At 40.3% G+C, this 23,545-nt stretch overlaps 1 long non-coding RNA gene across 2 annotated transcripts; it reads left to right on the top strand.

Annotated features, from left to right (window-relative positions):
• The first annotated feature begins 5,767 nt into the window (after positions 1 to 5,767).
• On the top strand, positions 5,768 to 22,334 carry LOC106006634. 2 transcript variants are annotated; one of them, XR_006609611.1, is made up of 5 exons: positions 5,768 to 5,833; positions 6,011 to 6,590; positions 11,170 to 11,432; positions 19,500 to 19,572; positions 21,921 to 22,334. It is a non-coding gene; the product is annotated as an uncharacterized LOC106006634 (long non-coding RNA). The 2 variants fall into 2 exon arrangements; XR_006609612.1 differs by lacking the exon at positions 11,170 to 11,432.
• The last annotated feature ends 1,211 nt before the right edge of the window (positions 22,335 to 23,545 follow it).

Genomic DNA, 23,545 nt, shown 5'->3' with positions numbered 1-23,545 from the left:
CAATAATAACATTAGTATTAATTGTCCATTTGCCCTTTATATCTTACTTCTCAGAGTTTAGTCTTATATTTGAGAAATGAAAGGGATGTGACTTACTGGCTTCCTAAAACTCCAATCCATATGTCAATTCCTTAAATCTTATAATATTATTAATATCAGTTTTCATTGCTACTATAAAAAATTACCACAAATGCAACACCTTTAAACAGCTCAAATTTATTTATTTATTTTTAAAGATTTTATTTATTTGTCAGAGAGAGAGATCAGAAGCAGGGGGAGTGGCAGGCAGAGGGAGAAGCAGACTCCACACTGAGCAAGGAGCCGAATGAGGGACTCGATCCCAGGACCCTGGGATCATGACCTGAGCTGAAGGCCGACTTAACCATCTAACACACTCAAGTATCTCTAAACAACACAAATTTACTTTCTCTTAGTTTCTGTAGGTCAGATGCATAGCATTTTGAATTTTGCTCAGTGCCTCAGCGGGCAGAAATCAAAGTTTTGGCTGGGACTGCTTTGCAAATATAACTGATGACTTTCCATGTGGCCACCACCATCTTCAAGTCAGCATGTCAAACTCTTCTTTTGCTTTGAATCTCTGACTTGCTCTTCTGCCTTTCTCCTTTGCTTTTAAGGCTTCATACAAGTACATTGGACCAATCTAGGTAATTCAGGATCTTAATCTAGGATCTAGGTAATCTCCTGATCTTAAACTTAACATACTAGTAAACTTAGTTACACCTACAAAGTTTCTTTTGCTATGTAAAATAACATTCATAGGGAGCAAAAATCATGAGAGCCAAATGTCTGCTTACCATAGTTAGATAATAACATTTCCTTTTGTTAAGTGAGGAAGATTAAGAGATTTAGGAAAGATAAAGAGCTTTCCATAAGTCACAGATAATAAATGACAAAACTAGAATGAGAAGCCAAGTATGTATGAGTTCAGGCTCAGTACTTCCTGTGACCTTGAAATTCCTCCATTTTTACCCATAGTTCACCTTGGACAAATGATGCAATTTATTTCTAATGAAACAAATCTTGGGGCAGGGGGGAGGGGCATTTTTCCTTATACCAGAATAAAGAAATGCTCATTGTACTTCAAAACCCCTCTTTCCTTCATCTTGGTTTTTCCAGTTATACTCCTATCTCATGAATGTCCCCCTTCCTAACAAATGAGAAATGGTTGGAGAGAAAATAATTGAAGTAAATTTTTTAGAAAAAAAGAAGGAGAAGAAGAAGAAAAGAAAATATAGGAAGAAGAGTTATGACCAGAGAAAGAGAGAGAAAGAGAGAGAGAGAAGGGAAAAGAAAGTCACAACAAGAAAAAGAGAGAACAGGCAGAAAAGACACTAAAGTACTCAGAACAGGGACACCTGGGTGGCTTGGTCAGTTAAGCTGCTGCTACCTTCAGCTCCTATCATGATCCCAGGGTCTGGGGATCAAGTCCCACATCCAGATCCTTGCTCAGCAAGGAGCTTGCTTCTCCCTCTGCCTGCCACTCCCCCTGCATGTGCGCAATCTCTCCCTCTGACAAATAAATTAATTAATTAAAATTTTTTAAAGTGCTCAGAATTAAATATGCTCTCTGTAACCTAGGAAAATGGTTTATATACTGAGAAATTATAGGAAATGTTTACCCACGATTCTTTTTACATTCTTAAGAAAAGCCTGCACATTGCTGACTAAGCTCCAAACAAACATAGAATCTAGCATTGAACAGCTCAAAAGCGTCTTTAACTGCTTTACTGTGGAAACAGTTTGAGGCCAGGATTCCAGCATTAGGTCAGTTCTTTCCATTTTGCTTCTCATTCTCTTCCTACCTAATGACTGTCTCCAATGCCAGACCCTCTCCCCCTCTCTCCTACAAGTATTTTTGTTATAGCTTTGTTCTGGCCTTCTTCCTCCCCGTCTAAGCCCCTACAACTTACTTTTCTTATTACATCTTTTCTATTTAGTCTCCTGAAACTCCTATTTCAATGGAAATGTACCCTCAATCTTTTTTGTTTTGTTTTGTTTTTAAGCAGAATGTTCTCTTTGCAAGCAGATCTCCCAAAAGGTCAGTTCCTCTGAGTGATTACTATGTGGAAGACACTGTTCTAGGACTGGGGAAACAAAAATATAAAATGACATGGTCATTGTCTACATAAATTTTATAGCCTGGCTATTAGGTAGATAAGCAGATAGGTTAATATGGTGTGGCTAAAGTCAGTAAAAGATGACACCATGATGTTCTTGCCTCCCATTCTTCAGATCATCTACCTTCCAACAAAATCTCTTTAAGTTGCGTGCTTTGCCAATATGTTATATCTGCCTTTAATTCTACCTAGATATATAATCTTAAGTGTCCCCAGTCAACTCATTTCTTGTTCCCTTCAGGAGATTTTCCAAATTTGTACCTACTTCACGAATACTATCACTCCACTACCGTTTACCTCATTCTCTGAGACTCTTAAACTTCCTATTCCCCATGTAAAAATAACTTTAACTTGTACATCTTCTTCTAGTTTCCTCCTGTCATAGTGGACGAAGTGTATCTTAACTCCCTCTTCCCTCATTCAAGACTAATTCATCCTCCTGTTCTTTAGATTTTGTAGCTTTATGCTCCTCAGAAACTGGTTCATCAGCCATCGCTGCTTTCCTCTTTGTACCACATTCAAACTCTGACAACTCCCACCCAGCATGATCGAAAAGCTTGTCCTTGGCTCCCTATTATTCCTTAGTAATTAGAGTACTTTTCTATCCTATATTTTACCATACACCTTCTTAAAGAAGTATTATTCACTATTACCTCTACCTCAGCTCCCATTTGATCTAAAACCCAAGGCAAGGTAGCTAATGCTTCTCTGGAAAGCTGCAACTGATGTGACTTTACCCCTAGACACAAACACATAGAAAAAAAGTAACATTTTCTATTTTCTTTCAGTCAGATTAAATACAATTTTAATTAAATACAATGAATTACAATTAAATACAATTAATTAACAATTAACACAATTTCTCCAGCCAGCCAGGATGTTGAGAAACCCAATCTTTGGTTCCAAAGAACCCTCTACTACCCAGGAGTGTCTGAAAACAAAGGCTTTACTCATGTAACCACCTGCTGACTACCAGTCACTGGCCTCACCTCCACCACTTCCCTGCTTGCCCTTTGCCCCTGTCTTAGCAATGTCTTTTCTAATGTTCTTTACTGCGTCCAAACCCTCACCAATCCTGTCTTCTATCCAGAGAGTGCCCTTTTCTCTCTTCTCAGATGCTCTCCTTGCATTTCTCCTGTTTATTCTTCAGAACTGAACTCAAATTTTCATGCCTTCCTTCCCTGAATGCTCCCTAAATTCTCAGAATGATTTAGATGTACTCACAGCATCACCATGGCCTTCTTTACAAACTTCGTATAATTATTACTAGACTGTACAGATTATATCTTAGGCTCCCAGGAAGTCATAATCCTGGGAAGAACGTAAAGGGAAAAATAGGCGATTATAATACTGTATGTGAACTTTAGCAAAAGTAGTTATAGAACGTAGAGAAAATTTTTAAATAGTTAACATTTATTCAGTCTTCTATATCTCACATATCACAAATATTTTACACATGTCATCTTATTTAATTCTCACCACAATACCATGAAGAAGAATACCTATATTTGTTTTACAGGAGAGGAAGCTGAACACAAAGAGATCTGTAGTTTGGCCGAGGATTCACAGGCCGTACAAAGTAAAGCCTCTGGCCTAAGAAAGACTGATGATTCAGTCTCTAAGGCCATATTCTATTAACCAACACACTATATTATATCACTTATGGTTGATAGCATTTCCTCAACAGTGAGTATTAACTAAGACTTCAGAGCTGAGAAATAATTGTCTAGTTAAAGACCGTAGTAAATAAAAAGCTTGATGAGTGATGAGAAATGAAGTTTCAAAAGTAAGGATTGGTCAGATAATAAAGAACTGGGAAACTTTGTAAGAATCTTGGAAGTCAGACAGGAGCAGACTCGCAATTTATTTGTAAGAGTAGGAAAATTTCAAACAGGTTGAATTCTCAGCTCTGAAAGCTCTTCCATACCATGGTGGGCTAAGAGGAAAAGAGGAGGAGATGCTGCTGATAGACTTGAACCCCCAGAGTCCCATGAAACCACCAAACCAGAAGACATGGTCCATTACCTGTTGCTAAAAGATAGTGGCTGTCCCTTTGCTTGAAGATTATGCTGAGGACTCCAATAAGGCAGGTGCCTCGCAATCCAGTGCTTTCCCTCTTTAGCCTTTACTCTTATTTCCCCTGTAAGCTACCACACCAAGGGCCAAATCCAAGCACAGCTCAGTGATAGACGCTGCCCCTTCTAAGGAAAGAGAACCAAACACTAAAGGAGCTTCAGAATGAAAACAATATGTGCTGGCAAAAGGCCCATCTTCTCCGAAATAAACGTATTGCATCTTACATCTCTCACAACATTTTAAAAAACAACAACATTTGATAGAACTTCCAGAACTCTGTAACTGTAAATATTGCTGGAATCCATTTATCAGGGAACATGGGGAACTGCCATCTTTGAATGAAGACAAGAACAGAAAAGAGCTTTGCAAGGAAGAACAAGGCCAGGGTATGATGCAAATGATTTATGACTTGGCCATACAATCCGGGACACTATAGTCCTTGTGTTATCTGTAGTGAAAATGAATACTATGTGGATCTTATAAGGGCAATAGGAGTGAGCATCTGACCCTATAGCATCAAGTAACTAAGTGGCCAGTTTCTTTCATGAACTATAATCATCGAATCATAGTAGGGGAAGGCCCAGCAGAAACCCATGGTAAGACAGAAGGAGTACATCTGGAATTGAGCATGAACAGAGCAGGATAGTACCAGTAAAGAGGATGAACGCAAGGATCCCATACTGACTCATTTGCTGCTATTGTCTGGCCCTTCTTGCTCAGATCACTCCTACTGCCTCATCAAAATTTCTTTATGGCTTCTCTCCAGGAGAAAAAAGGGAGCAGGATTAATGGCTGAGTCAGCTGGTATGGCAGGGGGCAAAGCAAAAATGTTTGTATCTGTACTGTAAGTAACAGGGCTGGCCTAAGAAGAAATTGGTGAGAAGAAATTTTGGATAGGTAGACCTCCTGTTAGTGGGCCTGGTCAGCCATTTTGCAGGAAAGAGACATTGTCTGAGAGATATGTCACACCCTTGAGGTTGAGCTTCAACACCCTTGAGGTTGCTTCCCTTACTCCCCCCACCCTTCTTTTTTTTAGAGAAGAGGCAGGGTGGGACAGCACGAGAGGGAGAGGGAAAGAGAGACCCTCATGCACCCTTAAGCAGGCTCCACAACCAGTGTGGAGCCAGACGCTAACCTATCTCAGAACACTGAGGTCATGAGCCAAAATCAAACATGAGGCATTTCACTGACTGAGCCACCTAGGCACCCCAGTTGAATGGTTCCCTTAAATGTTGTACCCTAAGACTTCACTTGCCTTATCTAGTTCCAGTCCTGCACAAGAACAAGGGATTTGATGGTCCTATCACATTACTACACGACTCAGAACCAATCAGCCTGATGGACATGGATTGGCTTCTTCCAGGAGTAGCTGAGGTGTCAGCTTGGGGAAGATACTCTGTGAGAAAGGTGTCACCTTCCTGCATGTCAGTTGGAGCCTAAATCAGGACCTGTTTGTGGAGCTGTGTCCACAGAAGTAGAATTTGGGGCTTGGAAATGAAAGAGTTAAGTGGGAGTGGCTCTGATTGTTGTCATTCACAATGGCCCTCTTGGAAGGAGTAGAGCAGCCTCAGCCTGGGAGTGGCCCAGGAGGCAGGGGCTCCAATCCTTCAGGATTGGTGGTGAGTCAGTCAACCCAGCAAACTGCCTCAGCTGGCAGAGGTGTCAGCCGAGGGAAAGGGTACCTAAAATGGGTGGTGGAGGAGGAGAAGATGAATGTCTCCTGTAGTTTTGAGAACAGGTGGAGCCTTAGGGGTTGTAGCTCATTCTACCAACACTTCTCACCTAATTTCCCCCAGGAAACCGGAGTAACTGGAATTCGGGTCAAGCTTTTCCCTGATGGGGAGAAATCACTTAAGAAGCCAGTGGTTGTAAACCCCTCACCGAGTCGATGTAGTGGTTAATGTAATGGACACCATCTTGCTCCACCCAGTCCCTTCTGGAAGGCCAAATACTCGATTCTCTGCTCAGGAATCACCACCTGCCATGGGCAGTTGCCCTCAGTGGCAGGACACTGCCATGCACAAGGCAGCCCAGGCCAGTGACTGTCTGTGATGGGATCGAAAGGCCCGCTCCCCGTGTTTCAACTGGAACTCTAGCCCCCCTCTCCCAGGATCACCTGAGCACTCAGTAGGACCTACACTGTGGGTCGCCTTCTCCATCTGCTTAGTTCTGCCTTCTTCACCTCCTTCTACTGCATCTGCTGAGAGCACATCCTGAAAACCCTTTTGTACAGAATTCTCGGGTTGCAGAACCTATTCCAGAGATCCAGTGTAAGACACGGTGTGCCGTGTAAGAAAGTGGAGGGGAAGCAAAGACAGGAACAATGGAGGGTTCTTTCAAGAAGTCAAGAAACATGGTGGTAGCTGGAAGAAGCAGGTTGGGATAAGAGTTTTTCTTTTGTTCAATTGGTTGGTAGTTTAAGATAAATATTATAAATAATATAAATATAAATATAATTATATATTTTTAAAAATATATATTTTAAAATATATATTATATATTTTATATATTTTTAATACATTTCTATAAATATAAATAATAAAAATATTATAAATAAATTAAATATGCTTAACTGTTGATGGAAAAGAGAGGAAGAGGTGGAACATACAGAAAAAGGTGAGGAAAAGGGATGGAATGAGGTGCTGGGGTAGAAGGAAGGATGGAGTCAGAGGTTTACATGGAAAGCTAAGCTGTATTTTAGCGTACAGTAGGACTTGTAAATCTCACTCAATGTTTTGCAAATGTTTAGTCACTCATTTCAACACTATTCTTTTCCCACTTACATAAATTGCTATTTTTATCACAAACTAAATCCTTAGATGTTCATGAGTCTGTCCTTACACTTCTCTGCATCACCTCTTTATTTGCCATCCAATATTAAACTAATAAAATCACTCAAGTTTTATATAACATTTTCATGACTGATAAGACAATCTTTCCTCTTCATTGCCCTCTTCTTTTTAAATTTCAAGATTTATTTCACATATACCATGTGTTTTCCTTTACTTTTGGGGTGGATTTCCAAGATGTTTTATCTTTCTGTTGTTATCCAGAAATTTGCCATTATATATTCAAATATTTGTTGAGATGTGGAGCGCTGTAGATTTTATTGTACTGATCTTGTATTGATCCCTTTACGGAATTTTTATGAGTTTTTGCATTTTTAAATTTTTCTTTTTAAAGGGTTTTACTTATTAGAGAGAGACCACAGGAGAATGAGAGCACAAACCAGGGTGGGGGACAGAGGGAGAGGGAGAAGCAGGCTCCCCGCTGAGCAGGAAGCCCAATGTGCCGCTCAGTCTCAGGATCCTGGGATCAGGACCGCAGCCCAAGACAGACTTAACTGACGGAGCCACCCAGGCTCCCCGCATTTTTAAAATTTTCTTTAGGGTTTTTCAGTTCTTCTCTTTTCAGTAATTTAGAGCATATTTATTCTTGTTAACCTTATTAGCTGGAACCTACTATACTGTCCCCCAAAGATTTGGGGGAGTTCTTGTGCACGACCACCCATAGGAACAGGAAGAAGAAAACACATCTGCGTGCATGGGGAAGGTGTGTCATTACACGGTAACAGTCAAGTCCTTAGCTGCCCACGGGTTGCTCTAAAGCTCACCTGATCCTTCAGAGTTGTGGCAGGGAATCGGATGACCCATCACCAGATGCTGGTTGTCCCTAAAGGGGGAGTGGCCTTAATTAAGCCAGGTGATTCACATCACATGGTGCCATTCTCAGAGTTGTGTTGGTTCGGGTTCCTCAGGAGCTCCCAGGTGTGATGTGAAATGGCCCCTGTCCTCAGAGGGCAGGGAGGCCGTGAAGGGGCAGGCCATCCATGTTGGTAGGTGGCAGTTTTCAGAAGCAGAGGGAATTTACATAGGAGGCTTCTCTTGTAGAGGCAGTAAAGCAAAACGATCCTCATGCCTGCTGGCCAAGTCTTTAAAGTTTATATAGAGGCCTTCACTGGAATCAGTCACGGGTCCCACGCAGGTGTTCTCAACACCACATCATCACTGCCTCAAGGCTTTGTCCTTGGAGAAGCCTCTGGAAGTGGGAAAGGCAAGCAGAAACCATGTTCCAAAGACAGGGGTGGGGGTCCGGAGCCTGGGATCTCCCATGTCCAGCTCATGGGTCAGCTGGTGGTCATGTCTTCTTGGTGACCTTCCCCCAGCATGCTGTGGACCAGGCAGCACTCCCGGCAGCCTTCCCAATGATGACAAAGCGCTATACTCCTTACATGAAAGACAAGGCCACCTTTGCACGCGTGCGTTCTTCCACTTCTAGTCTCCCATTTCAGGGGCAGTTTGGTCTATTAGAGAAAATTATGTAGCTTTTAATTCCAGAATTGCAAGTTTTGTGTTCTTTTCTGTAATCAGATTCTATATTATTTTAGTATTAATTCTGTGTTCCAATGGGTTATAGATTCATACATAATTGGTCTTTTACACAGTGACTTCTGATTAATGAATTTCTATATGTACTGAGGAGTGCATGAGTTATATATCTCTTTCATATTTGCTCAATGGAGAATGTCTTCCTGATATCTTACATTAATGTCACATTTTTGTGAAACGAATTATTTTCCTTACAACTCAGCATATATTACTTCATTGGTTTCTTGTATGAAATGCTGAGAAGATATCTAAAACCAGGGAAGTCATGAAATGTGCAAGTAATCAGCTTTCTTAAATCCAGCATTTTGATATTTAAATGATAAATCTTTTATGTTTATAAAACAAAAGGCACCTGGGTGGCTCAGTGGGTTAAAGCCTCTGCCTTCAGCTCAGGTCATGATCCCAGGGTCTTGGGATCGAGCCCCACATTGGGTTCTCTGATCAGCAGGGAGCCTGCTTCCTCCTCTCTCTCTCTCTCTCTCTCTTTCTCTCTCTGCCTGCCTCTCTGCCTACTTGTGATCTGTCTGTCAAATAAATAAATAAATAAAAATTAAAAAAAAAAAAATAAAAGGCTCATAATCCTTGAGTGGAACTAAAGCCTGTAAACTCTAAGTCCTCCTTTCTCCTTTGCCTGTCTCACCTGGTCTACTAGATTAATGTCTATCAGATATGCCCACTTATCCGTTTAATGTGTTTATTTTTTAAATTTACTAGATGTGACCCTAAGCATATATATAATGCTGCTTTTGCTTTGTTCATTCAATAATCTATCATAGGGAGCACCTGGGTGGCTCAGTCATTAAGCATCTGTCTTCGGCTCAGGTCATGATCCCAGCGCCCAGGGACTGAGCCCCTTATGTGGCTCCATGCTCCGAGGGGAGCCTGCTTTTCCCTCTGCCTGCTGCTCCCCTTGCTTGTGCTCCCTCTCTCACTATCTCTCTCATTCCTTCCAATGTACACTTTTTCCCGTAAAGAGGTCTTATGGTTTAACACAAGTTAAAGTATGCTTAATTTACCCTGTGTTTATTATCTTTGTGATTTCTTCTATCTAAGCATTTCTAAATTTGTCCATGGGACCTAAAATGTCTTTAGATATGGCAGCAACGTGGAGTGTGTCATTTACCGAGAGCAAAGAATATTACTTTTCAACTCTGCAAAATAGAGTTACTATCAACATAAGGATTCAAGAGAAAATTGAAGAAAACATAGCGTTTGAAAGTCTGGCTCTGTGCTAATGTGATTATCTGATGATCTCAGGCTCCCTGAATCGGTGACAGTTTCAGCGTCCCTGTTTCGTGTCATTTTATGAAACCAGATCTTTTATGCCAGGAGTATTCTGTTTTGATGCCTGATTTTAAAATGGTGCCTGTACAGAGGCAGATTTGGTGGAAGACAGACAAGCTAACTACACCTTAATGACTGGCTTCTTTCTGTTCACCAAACTCTTATTTCTATTTTTTTTTTAATTTCTTTTCAGCATAACAGAATTCATTGTTTATGCACCATGCAATACGTGCCCTCCATAATACCCACCACTCTTATTTCTAATGCAAGGCTCATTGCCTTGGTGGCTGCTTTCCCTATAGTTACCCCTTTAACATTCATTTATTACTTTGTCCCCAAAGCTCCTTTCTTATTTTCATTTTTATTATTGCGTCTTAGTGCCTTCACTTGCCTAGGGACTGTGAGATCCCCTTCTGTATACTTAGAACATCTCTCAGTCTTCCTTTCCCTCGCTTAAAGTATGCCTCACTCTGGGCAAAATTCTGTTCTCCCAACACAGATTTGTGGCCCTCCTTGTGATCTCTTTGCCTTTGCTTCCAAAGCCTACGCCCCCTATTAATAGCTCACTTGCACATAAAAGGATAGTTTCCAAAGTCCAAGTGGGATTTTGCATTTGGGTACGTGCCAACAGAGCAAAGAGTCATTGATCACTTTGCTTTCAGGTTTTGTTAAGTAAGCCTCTTGACTGTGTGCATGTTATTAGTCACATTGAACAGTCTGGTCTGATTACCTCAACCTTGAAATTTCTCTCTTTTAGGGTCTTTTTTTTTTTTAAGATTTTATTTATTTGACAGAGAGAGAGATCACAAGTAGGCAGAGAGGCAGGCAGAGATGGGGAAGGAGGCTCCCTGCTGAGCAGAGAGCCCAATGCAGGGCTCCATCCCAGGACCCTGAGATCATGACCCAAGCTGAAGGCAGAGGCTTAACCCATTGAGGCACCCAGGCGCCCCTCTCTTTTAGGGTCTTATTTTCTTGTTTTTCCAAGAACCTCAGATCCTCCTAATCCCTTTAAATTTGGAATATGGGCAGGGATAAACGGACTTTTATAGTTTGGAACAAATGACTATGAAAACTTTCCTGCACATCTGTGCTACTTTTTGGGTTAGCAGTTGAGCACAATTTCTCCTCTTTGAGCTTCCGCTAATGTCTTCCCTGTCCTCCCCACCCCCCACCGCCACCGCCCCCGCCTCACCCCCACCCCCGTGGGTGCAACCACCGGTTGTAACAGCTGGAAGCCTGGGAACTTCGTTGTCTAGAAGTTCTACCAGGAGTTTCCACTTTAGGTTCCACGAACCAGAAACACCTGCTTGAGTCTTGGAGGCAAGAAAAGCAGCAGAAGCCACATTACTGCTACTCCGGCATCGGTGGGCATACGTCCCGGCATCAGCAGGGATCCTACCCGGGCCTCTGGGCATTTTCCTATCTCACCTTGCACAGAGTGGTCCCGCCCGGGGGGTTTCACAGCATCCTCAGCATCACCTGGGGACTTGCAGCAATGCCAGTTCTTAGACCACTCTCCAGTCTTACGCATTCAGAAGCTGCAGAGGTAAGTGTCTCACCGCGTCCCCCGAGCTGATTTTATATACCTGTTGACTGAGAAAAGAGGCAGAACTGAAAGAAAACAAAAGCACTTATTTAGGGTCTTAGAATTCTAAATCAGGGAGCAAAGCTTGGGGAGCAATGCAAATTATGTCCCACTAAGGGAACAAAAGTCCGTGAGTTTTTCTTAAAAGATTGAGAGAAAGAGAGACTACACAGGCAATGGGGCGGGGAGAGAGAGAAGCAGACGCTCAGCTGAGCAGGGACCCCCGACCCCCAATGCGGGAGCTTGATCTCAGGACCCTGGGATCATGACCTGAGCAAAGGCAGATGCTTAACCCACTGAGACACTCAAAGCGCCCTAAAAGTCAGTGGTTTTTAAAGACAAAAAGGGAATGCTTGTGTCCCTGGTTTACAGAGCCTACAGAGTCCTTGAAGTATTTGCACTTTGGCCCAGGTCAGAAGTTCATTATTTACCTGGTGATGACTAGCTTAAGGCCCACCTCATTAATAGCCTCCCAGATGATTTTTTAAAACCCCTTACCATGGACAACTCTATTTTTTACTTCACCTTTCATAGATCAATGTTGAGAAGTGTTGAAGTAGTGATCCCAGGGTCCTGGGGCAGAGCCCATATTGGGTTCCTTGCTCAGTGGGGAGCCAGCTTCTCCCTCCCTCCCTTCCCCCTCTTTCTCTCTCTTGCATGAATAAATTTTTAAAAATTAAAAAAAGGGGGGTTGATTATAAGAATTACCAGGAGTGATTATGAAAACTATAGTTTCCTTGGGACTACCACATACCTCCCCATAAATAAGACTCTTCCAAAAAAGGGCCGGTGAATGTGTACCTTTCCAGGTATCCCCAGGTGATTGATTGTCAGGTGCGAGAAGTTGATCATTATTGCTCTGTGGTTTTTCTGGTGTCTTGTATAAATAGCATTCCCTCTTTCCTTGTAGTTGTAAAGGAAAGGGGAAGCCATTACGTTTTCATGAAAAAGCTGTCACTTGGTTGGGAAAGTGTGCTCATTCAGCATAAAACCCCTTTCTGAAACTTACCATTCTATAGTTCTCTGCATTTCTCAGTACCAACCAAGACTGACCTGCGTCGTCAGCACAGTGATCGCACCATCCCTGCTGAAACTGCAGACACCTGGGCTCCATTCAGTCCTAGTGAATTGTCTCTCTGGGCCTGGGGCGTGTTTAACAAACACAGCAGCACACTAACGTTTGAGAGCCACCGAGCAGTTTTTCCATTGTTGACACAGACACCACACCAGAGTGTATCACCAGCCGTGCTCTGTATGCTACAAGGGCACATATGACAGAGGGACATCTATAGATTCCCGGTGTTAGCTCTGGGCCTCTCTTTCCTCGTGGGTCAGTGAGGGTGTGGAAAGAGATTGTCTCTAACTTCTCTAAAGTGATACAATTAGGTTGTGTCTTATCAACCTATAAACAGCCACTTCAAGGAACCATATGATAGGGTTTTCCATAGGTCTCTTACTTGATAATGTCATTTACTGCATTAGCTAGAGGAAAATATTTAAATTTTATTGCCCCTTGTTGGCACGGAGCAAAGGAGAAAGAGAAGAATGCTCTGAATACTTGTTCATATTTTGATCCATTTCTTACAAATTTTTCTTCTTTTCCTCAAAATACTTAAAATAATGATTGCATTCTTGGACAGTCTTAAAAAATGACTGAATTAGATTATACTTCCAAATGAAAATATTGCTTACTTAAACATCAAAAAATAGGTAATATCCAAAGTATTCCATTTTTTTCTTGTATGGTTTTAATAGTGAATGTTTTATTATAAAAATATAGCCTATACTGAGGCCCCTGGGTGGCTCAGTCAGTTAAGCATTCAGCTCTTGATTTCAGCTCAGTCATGATCTTAGGGTCAAGGAATTGAGCCTCCTATAGGGCTCTACTCTCAGCGGGGAGTCTGTGCCCCTGCCCCACATGCATGGGCACACTCATGTGTGTGAACTCACTCTCTCCCAAATACATAAACTTAAAATATACATAAAATCTATACTAATATTCAGTAGTGATTGACTAATATTCTTAGTGATTGACAGGACTAAATATTTAACCATGCTGGCTTTTGATTGTTTTGAGTTAAAACATGTCATAAGTAATGATGCATGATCTACATGCTTACGATGAAACTAAGCCTGTGTTGGGAACCTGTCTAGTACCCTATCTTCCATTAGTGTTTAGCAAATGTTTCTTCAGTAGTGAGTAGTTACCCCACAAATTACTTCTGACACAAATGATTACTGAAAACATATTTTGCATGATTTGAAAAAAGTGAAAGTCTATCTGTGTGCTTACAGATGCTTTGGTTATCTTTGCCTATGATTTTATTGTATGTTAAACTAATTTCTCATTGCCCTGAAATGCAGAAATGGCTCTAAATAATTGAGAGTTCTTAAGGGCATGGGAGTGACAACTGTCAGATTGCAGAAACCACATTCTTGCTTTTGGAATGGAATTTTGGCAGGTGCAGGAACCATCTTATTAAGGAAAGGTTTATCAGGAAAAATTTGGGTGAAGGTAAAATTGAGAAACCATCTAAACTTAATTAAAATTTCCTGTTGTTTAGGGGTGCTTGTGTGACTCAGTTAAGCATCTGACTCTTGATTTTGGGTCAGGTCATGATCTCAAGGTGGTGGGATTGAGCCCTGAGTAGGGCTTCATGCTCAGAAGGGAGTCTGCTTGAGATTCTCTCTCTCTTTCTGCCCCTTCACTGCTTACACACATTAACAGACACACACACACACACACACACACACACTCTCTCTCTCTCTCTCTCTTTCAACAAATAAAATCTTTAAAAAATTCTCGTTTGTTTGATGACTTAATCAGAAATGATAAATAAGCATAGCGGAAGGGAAAAAACCAAAGAGAGGGAGGTAAATTATAAGAGACTCTTAGCTATAGAGAACAAACTGAGGGTTGCTAGAGGGAAGGTGGGTGGAGGGATGCACTAAATGGGTGGTGGGTACTAGGGAGGGCACTTGTGATGAGCACTGGGTGTTAAATGTAAGTGAGGAATCACTAAATTCTCCTGAAACCAATATCACACTGTATGTTAACTAACTAGAATTTGAATTAAAATTTGAAGGAAAAAAAAAAGGTGTTGCTTTGGTGGCTTTTCTTGTCAGTTGTTAAGATGTTCCCCAAAGCTAATTTAGGAGTCACCTTATTTCTGGAATATTCCAGTCTAAGTAGGTAAAGTGCTAAGAGTTAATGACAATGAAAGGGCAAAGCCATGGCCAACAGTCATGGTCCAATAAAGCCAAGTCTATTCTCCTTCAGGGCTCAGTTCAGGATCCATCTGTTTAGCCAGATTTTTTCCTAATTGAGAAGAAGTCAGTTCCTTAATTTTAAAAATTGCATCATTTCATTTTATTTTGATGGCTTTACTTTTATATGTATAGTTCCTGTGATATTTAATATTGGTATATTTTTAGAAATAAAAGACTATAATGATTTGTTTTTAGCCTTTGAGCAGATTTCATTGTTAAAAATAATAGTGATGCAAGGAAATATATAGTTTGTACAAAACGTGCCAAACTTATTTTAAAACTCCTATTTTGGGGGCACCTGGGTGGATCAGTGGGTTAAGCCTCTGCCTTTGGCTCAGGTCATGATCTCAGGGTCTGGGATCGAGCCCCACATCGGGCTCTCTGCTCCGAAGGGAGCCTGCTTCCTTCCCCCTCTCTCTCTGCCTGCCTCTCTGCCTACTTGTGATCTCTGTCAAATAAATAATAAAATCTTAAAAAAAAGAAAAGAAAAGAAAAAACTTGTATTTTTAATAAATTACTCTATCGAAATTCTTTGCTGTATGTAAGACTTTATTCTGAAATAATAATTATTAAGACTTTATTCTGAAACAAAAGATTCCATATACATAAATTAATAAAAGAACAAAGCAATAAAACTTAGTTCCTCCAGGAAAAAAAATATTCTTCTAAAAAAATCTCATTTCCAAAATGATTGCCTAAGACTAGTGGTTCTCAAAGTCTGGTCTCTGGACCAGCATCCCTTTTGTACTTGTTAGAAATGCAGATTCTCAGGTGCCACCCACACCTACCGACTCAGAAACTCAGAGTAGAGCATATCCGTCTGAGTTTTGACAAGCTCCCCCATAAAATTCTGATGCCTGTTACAGTTTGAGAAGAACTATCTTAGACTATGGAATGTAAATTAACTAAGATAGGTCTGAATTTCTGGGTAGACTCATTGGTTCTCTGACTCTCAGTCCTGCCTACTGATACCATTCAAGACTGTTCTCAAGACCCCAGTTCAGAGCAATGGAATCAAAATTTCAGCCTCAGCATCAGTATTTTTAAAAGTTCTTCGGGGTTTCAAATGAGCAGCAGGACTGAGAAACACTGTGATGAGTTACGTGTACTTATTCCATAGGTCAAGCATGGGCTGTATCTGCAGCATAGACTAATGTGTGGTTAATCCTGCTGCCCTTTACTGTTGACCCTACTTGCTTGCTTTTCCTCCTGATCCCATTAGCTGAACCTACAGAGATCTGAAGAGAGCATGGATTGGCTGCCGGAGTAGCTTACATGAGTTGCTCCTATTTGCAGAACTTTTATGTTTGACTTAAAAATTAGCCAGCTGTCCTTGCTTTTTGTCTTAACCCTTTCAATCAGTTTTCCACAGTATAGTCAACATTATCTTTCTAAAACAAATCTGATCATGTCCAAACCCTTTCTCACATTGATTTTTATTTTAATTCCAGTATAGTTAACATACAGTGTGACATTAGTTTCAGGTGTACAATATAGTGATTCAACAATTCTGTACATTACTCAGTGCTCAGTGTGATAAGTGTACTCTAATCCCCTTCACCTATTCCCCCCAGACCCCTACCCCCTTTCTTCTGGTAATCATCAGTTTGTTCTCTGCAATTAAGAGTCTGTTTCTTGGTTTATCCCCTTCTCCCCACCTCTCCTTCCCCTCCCCCCTTCTCTCCCCCCCCCCCCCGTCTTATTTCTTAAATTCCACATATAAGTAAAAGACTATGGTATTTGTCTTTCTCTGACTTATTTGGTTGGCATTATACTCTCCAACTCTATCCATGTTCTTGTAAATGCTAAGATTTCATTCTTTTTATGGCTGAATAAAATTCCACTGCACATATAAAACACCTTTTTATCCATCCATCAGTGGACACTTGGGCTCTTTCCATAACTTGGCTGTACCAGTCTGCATTCCCACAAATAGAGCAAAAGGGTTTTTCTCCACATCATCACCAACACTTGTGTCTTATATTTTTGATTTTAGCCTTTCTGACAGTTGTGAGGTGATAGGTCATTGTAGTTTTGATTTGCATTTCCCTGACGGTGAGTGATATTGAGCATCTTTTCATGAGTATTTTGGCCGTCTAGATGTCTTCTTTGGAAAAACGTCTGGCCACGTCTTCTGCCCTTTTTTAATTGGATTATTTTTTGAGTGTTGAGCTTTATAAATTCTTTATATATTTTAGATACTAGCCCTTTATCAGGTGTATCATCTGAAAATACTTCACCCAATTTTTTATGTTGTCTTTTAGTTTTGTTGATTGTTTACTTCACTGTACAGAAGCTTTTTATTTTGATGTGATCCCAATACTTTATTTTTGCTTTTATTTCTTTGGTCTTAGGAGACCCATCTAGAAAAATGTTGCTAGCCCTGATGTTAGAGAAATTTCTGACTGTTTGTTCTCTGTAAGGATGTTTATGGTTTCATATCTCATATATAGGTCTTTAATCCATTCTGAGTTTATATTTTTGTGTATTATCTAAGAAAGTGGTCCAGTTTCATTCTTTTGTGTATGGCTGTTCAGTTTTCCCAACATCATTTGTTGAAGAGACGGTCTTTTTCCCATTGCATATTCTTTTCTCCTTTGTCAAAAGTTAATTGGCCATAAAATTTTGGGTTTATTTTTGGGTTTTCTATTCTTTTTAAAATTTTTTTTTTTTAATTTATTTGACAGAGATCACAAGTAGGCAGAGGCAGGCAGAGAGAGAGGAAGGAAAGCAGGCTCCCTGCTGGGCAGAGAGCCCAATGTGGGGCTCGATCCCAGAACCCTGGGAACATGACCTGAGCTGAAAGCAGAGGCTTTAACCCACTGAGCCACCCAGGCCCCCCATGGGTTTTCTATTCTGTTCTATTGACCTATATGTCTATTTTTATGCCAGTGCCATATTGCTTTGATTACTACAGCTTTGTAATATAACTCGAAGTCTAGAATGGTGATACCTCCAGTTTTGTCTCTCTTTTTATAGATTGCTTTGGCTCTTCTGGATCTTTTGTAGTCACATACTAATTTTAGAATTGTTCTAAGCCTGTGAAAAATGTTTTCAGTATTTTGATGGGGATTTCATTAAATGTGTAGACTGCTTTGAGTAGTATAGACATTTTAACAATATTTCTTCTTCCATTCCATGAGTAATTCCCGTCCAAACTCTTAAAAATGGTTTGCTAGGCTGTGCCTAAGTTCTTGCTTCCTCTATCCACCATTCTCTTCCCCAAATTCCTTCTGTGCTGCAGACATACTAAATGTTTAATCTCTTAGAAAACATGCTGGGTTCAAACTAACTTTTCTCCTATCAGCAGATCACATGCTATTCTCTCTACTTTGAACAATGCTCTCTGATGGGTTGTCACCTCACCATCACGCATTCATCCAAGTCTTTGATACGATGTCTTTCAAGAAAACTGACATTGAAGCTTGGGATAACACTCTGAGGTTCCTTAGAATCTGCTTATAGTACTTTGGTATCTAGCTTGCTTACTTATCTCAAATTCCCAGTGGACTGGAAAATTAAAAAAGGTATTGTTCATATATTTATCATTAAATTTTTATTCCTACATCTGGCACAGAGCCTACACACAATCACACAGTGTTTTCAATAAACTTTTATTAAGTAAATGAAAAAATGATTTTAAAGCAACTTAAAGATTGTGAACACAACCAAATAGCAAATTAGAAATAGACAAGAAATACAGCAAAGAAAAAACAAAAAGGTAATATAGAGTCAGAGTGAAAGTTGTGCATTAGCTGCAGTGATGGACCTAGGATCCAGATGGCAGACCTCCCATGTAAATGGCCTTGTTCCTATACCAGCATGACACATTAACCCTTTTCTCTTCACCTTCCATGAAAATACTATCTTTTGGCAAAACACTTCAGAGATGCCATTGTCTCTTAAAGCAAGTCCACATCTTTCCTACTTGTCAGTATTTCCCATACTTTGTTCCTTAAGCACTAGATCTGTAAAATTTTAATAAATCTGTCCTATAAAACTGTTCCATGGTCAAATATGTTTGGGAGGTACTAGTTCAAATTAAGCTGTTTTCTTTAGTATAGGCACATTCAGAATGTTTATTATGCTTAAGTACTTTGTAAATCTCAAAAAAAATTTTTTTGAGAGACCGCTTACAGAATTAATTGTTGATATACTGAAACAATTTGAGAAACACTGGCTTAAAAGTACGAGTAAATTTTTCACTCCAAAAAGTTCAGAGAAAAAAGAGAAGGAGGTGTTGCAGAGAGATTGCCTCCATCCCTTAGGAATCTGATCAATCATTTTCTGAACTATGTGAACTTTGTGAGCTCAAAGCAAACATCTACATATAAAAATAGGGACCTATATATATATTTTTTCAAGGCTATTAAAAAGTATGCATTAAGTGTATGCAGCATACAATATGATAAGTATAGGATATTGATCTTTCTATAACTACACACTCTTGTGGAACATACAATTCACTTTGGGCAAAGATGTTCTGCCTTGCAAGGACTATAAATATATACCCGTTCAGAGAAAAAGCTAGCAATATGTCAGCTAAAATGGATAAGGAAAATAAAGATTTAGGAGAGACCTTAATTGGCCCTAAGAGAGAATAGTATGAGACCTTTTTGGAGTCTTGGAACTTGGGGTTGAGTTTATATTGAATACAGTGGAATGAGGCACCATTCATTTCCAAAGTTAGATTTTGGGTGTCAGTGAGTAGCTTTAGTAGGTATCTTTACTCTGTGAGCGCATTTATACTTTTCTTAGGAGAAAAGGTGCTGACGCTTTGACTGGGATCTCAAGGAATGAAACCCTAATTGACTGACCCGAGTGGAACCAGGTGAGTGAATCTCGATTATTCTCAGGCCTGAGTTCCTCAGAAAGAAACTCCTCTCAGTAAGGGAGGCTGAGCCAGGAACAAACACTTGAATTTGCCAAGATCTCATTTATCAGAAGAAAGTTATCTTTTCAGGCACATTGTCCTCTTAACTTTTTAACTGTTCTAAGCAGTCATTCTGCCACTGAGGGAAAATTTAGAGACCAACCATTTGAGAGGTTCATGTCCTAACCATTTCAAGTTTCTTTTATACATGGAGACATGGAAGTGTTCAGTGTAGGATCCCTAACTTGGTTTATCTTAGAGGGGCTTAGTGGACTGTGTGTGTGTGTGTCCACACATGCATGCACATGTGTTTACACTTCATCACTATTTCCACTGAGGAAATATTCCTCTTTCTTTCATGGTGATTCTGAGGCGGCCTGTCAATCACAAAATCCCACCCTCTCCTAGTCACGGGGTTTGGCCTAGCTCCTCAGGATAACCTATCCAGGCAATGAGTATGATAATCTGACAGGTAGACCTGCACATCTTAGTCCTTCATGAGATTAGCTAGATATCAGGAACAAGAGAGGCTCTCTTTCTTTTAGTTCATGAACTATGGAGATAAGGAGCTGAGGCTGACCATATTCCTCTTTCCTGTCCCATAGAAAGGCTTCCATAACAATGAAGTTGTCATGTAGAAGGAAGCAGAGCCCAGAAATAGGGAAACCGAGTCCGACAACTTAGTTGGAGACCCTAGATCTAAATGCTCTCAAAGTCTACCTCATGCTTTTACTTCTCAGGTGCATGAATCAATATTTACTTATTTATTCACTTACTTAAGCCAGCTTGAATTTCCTTTTGGTTTCTTTTAGAGAGAGGCTTTTACTAATAGACCTTTTCACAAGGAGGAGGCAGGAAGTGGCAGAAGTTTTCATCAGGACATTGGGGAGCATGGCACTGGGGATTTAGGAAGAGGTGTCTGATGTACATATGAGCCACAGACTTGAACTCCTAGGGCCTCCAACAAAGTGGGCTGTGATGGGTTATGTCCTGTTGTACCAGGGAAGAACTGCCATTGGTCTCTGGCACTGTCACATGGGCCATGCTCCACGAAGGGCAAAAAGGGGTTTGGAAATGGAGTTTGACCTCTAGGACCCTTACTTGAGGTATCGTTCCCTTGGAGTCTGAAGGGTGAGTCCAAGGACAAATATTTCATAATTTACCTAAAGCAAATGTTGGAAATTTCTAGAAAAACAGAAGTCCATACAAATATTGTAATTTCCGTAAACAAAATTGGTTTAAGTTACAGTTTTAAGTAGAACCTCAGATGATTTATATAGAGAAAGAAGTGAGGAGAGGTTATTCTAAAGAGAAGGAAAACAATAAAATCTTGACATTCATACAACTGTGAGAACCACAGACTGATAAGACAAGATGACCGTTTTGGAGGGGGTCATGAGAAATAAGGCTGGTTCACTCTAGGAAGGCTGGATTATGGTGCAGCTTCTCAGAAGTTTAAATCAGACTTAGTATCAAATAGGGGAGAAGAGAAGGGGTTTTATATCACCAAATGGTATGAATTTAGCCTCACCTGTTTCATTTGCTTGCAACATAAATATAATCACACTTATTTTCTAGTTAGTTGTTTGAGTTTTCAAGTTTCCTTCTACAGTATAAGTTCCTCTCTTTACTTTTTTTGACATGTTCTGCTACACACCCACCCCAACCCCACAACAAATTGTTGAGGAACCAAAGGGCTTACTCAATACGAAGGAAATCAGTTCTGCTTCCACGTATCACACAGGGAGAGAGATCTATAAGGTCAGACTGGCCCATGTCCACCACTGGTTTGGTCATGGGCATCTCCCACTGTCAGATGCTTCTTGTCACTTCATAAGTGCCCTTGCAGGTCCACATACCTGCCCAGGATGGAGTGGTGACCAGTTTTCAGCTTCAATGGTCTAGATCATTGAAATACTTATTTTCACAGACACTTCCCCAAAACAGGTCCCCGTATACCACAGTAGCGGGGTCTGAATTCTCACTGTTTCACAAGAAAGCTGGAGTACAGGGATGTTCTTTGAGGGTAAACTCAAAATTCCACATGCTCTGCCTCCCAGCAGCTGATCATAGAGTACATTTTGCTGCCCTGCTGCAAATTGGTTACAGGTTGAATGATGCCAAGTGCTCTTGGTGATGTGAATAAACAGCAAGTTTTATAAGATGCTGGTAGGCGTACAAATTGCTACACCCACCTCAAAAAACAATTTCACATTTGGTAGAGTTCAAGATGTGACTGTGCTTATCCTAGGTAATTCTGCTTGGAGATGTGACTATGCTTGTACTCCCTAATTCTCCTTCCTAAGGATCAGCTCAAGACAAGCATGCTCATGGCAGTATTGATGAAAGACGGGAAAATGACCAAAATGTTTAGCAAAGAAGAGTACGTAAATTGATACTGTCCTACAGTGGATTAAAAATCGTGAAAATGAACAAGAGCTACACACGTCAACATTCATAAACCTCAAACAAGTTTGAGCAACAACACAAAAGCAAGTCCTAAAAGAATACGTGCAATCTGACGTCATATATGACATACCATTTCAAAAATATGAAAAACTGAGCAATATATAAAGACGAGGTACATGTGTGCTAATTCAATAAAGTAATGCAAAGATTAGTAAATACCAACTTCAGGATCCAGGTTAGCTCTGGAGAGGATGGAGCGCGCCATGGTCAGAGTTAGCCATATGGGGGACTCCAAAGATATTAACTTTATATAACCCAGGTGACGCAAGTATGGGTTTTATTCTTCTTTAAACCATAGACTATGCTCAATGTTTCGTGCATACCTATCTACATACAAACATTCATAATTTAAAAAAAAAAAAAAAAAACTAAAAGGATCATTTAAGTGGGCTCTGTAGCTCCAGAAGTACAAGACCAGTCAGAAAATCTTCTTGGCTCCCTGTCTTGCAAAACTCTATGGCAGTGAAGGATCATTTGCATAAGAACCCCAGGGGCTTTCTGGGAGTGGAAAAGACCAAAATACCAATTCCTCCTTAGCTGTTCTCTGCAAACAACCACAAATACTTGTGATCAGATCACAAGACTCTGGGAGAGTCTCCTCACACAAAAGCCTTCCTGTGGATGATGACCACTCACCTCTCCCAGCACTTTAACCTCCAGGTTTCTCCTTCTCCAGACCTCTAGGTCTCCTCCAGACCATGGCTCTAGCGTGCAGCCTCCCAAGTAGCCATGTACTCTGCATTTGTTCAATGTTTGTTCCCTTCCTGCTCTTCTCCTCTCTTTCTTCACCTTTCCCATTCCTTTTTTAAATTAAAACCTTCACTCTCTATTTGCCAAATTCTTAAAGCACATACTAATAGAGAAGAAATGGGGTGAGAAATTTATAGAATAATAAATTTTTCCCCAAATATGTTCTAAATATACTCATTGTGTCCTTGTAGGTGTTTGAAAGCAACAGAGCCTTCCTTATTAGGGAAGTATAGCAAATGTAAAGAATTTGCATCAGGACTTATCAGTGTCTTTAAAACTCTAAGGGGAGGATCTGGTATGCTATTCATTTCCAAATTTGACCAAAAACATCCCTTCTTTTCTACCTGTCTTTCTTGAATAATAATATGTCCTGTGGAGAAATTATGGGAAATACTGAGTTGGAATTATGACCAATACTGTTCTCATGGTAAAAGGAAAAGAAGTCAAATATTTTCTACATGAAATATTAGTAATAAAATATTTTAATTCTCCTGGATTCTTTGTTGCTAGGTGGATAGCAAATTTTCTATGGTAAATACTATAGTTTAGTGAATATTTTCTCAACATAATCACCTTAAAAAAAACTTACATCAAGCTTTCTCCCCCAATACTGAATGAGTATCTGTTCTACATTAGGTACTATCTTAGTGCTGGAAACACAATTGTGAAAAACATAGACCTAACTACTGTCCTCATGGAGCTTCTATGTAAG

The sequence above is a fragment of the Mustela putorius genome, unplaced genomic scaffold, assembly GCF_011764305.1.
Source record: "Mustela putorius furo isolate JIRA1106 unplaced genomic scaffold, ASM1176430v1.1 tig00003845_pilon_pilon_pilon, whole genome shotgun sequence".
Classification (NCBI taxonomy): Eukaryota; Metazoa; Chordata; class Mammalia; order Carnivora; family Mustelidae; genus Mustela; species Mustela putorius.
The sequence above is the reverse complement of the archived record's forward strand: the minus strand, read 5'-3'. Positions and strand labels throughout refer to the sequence as shown.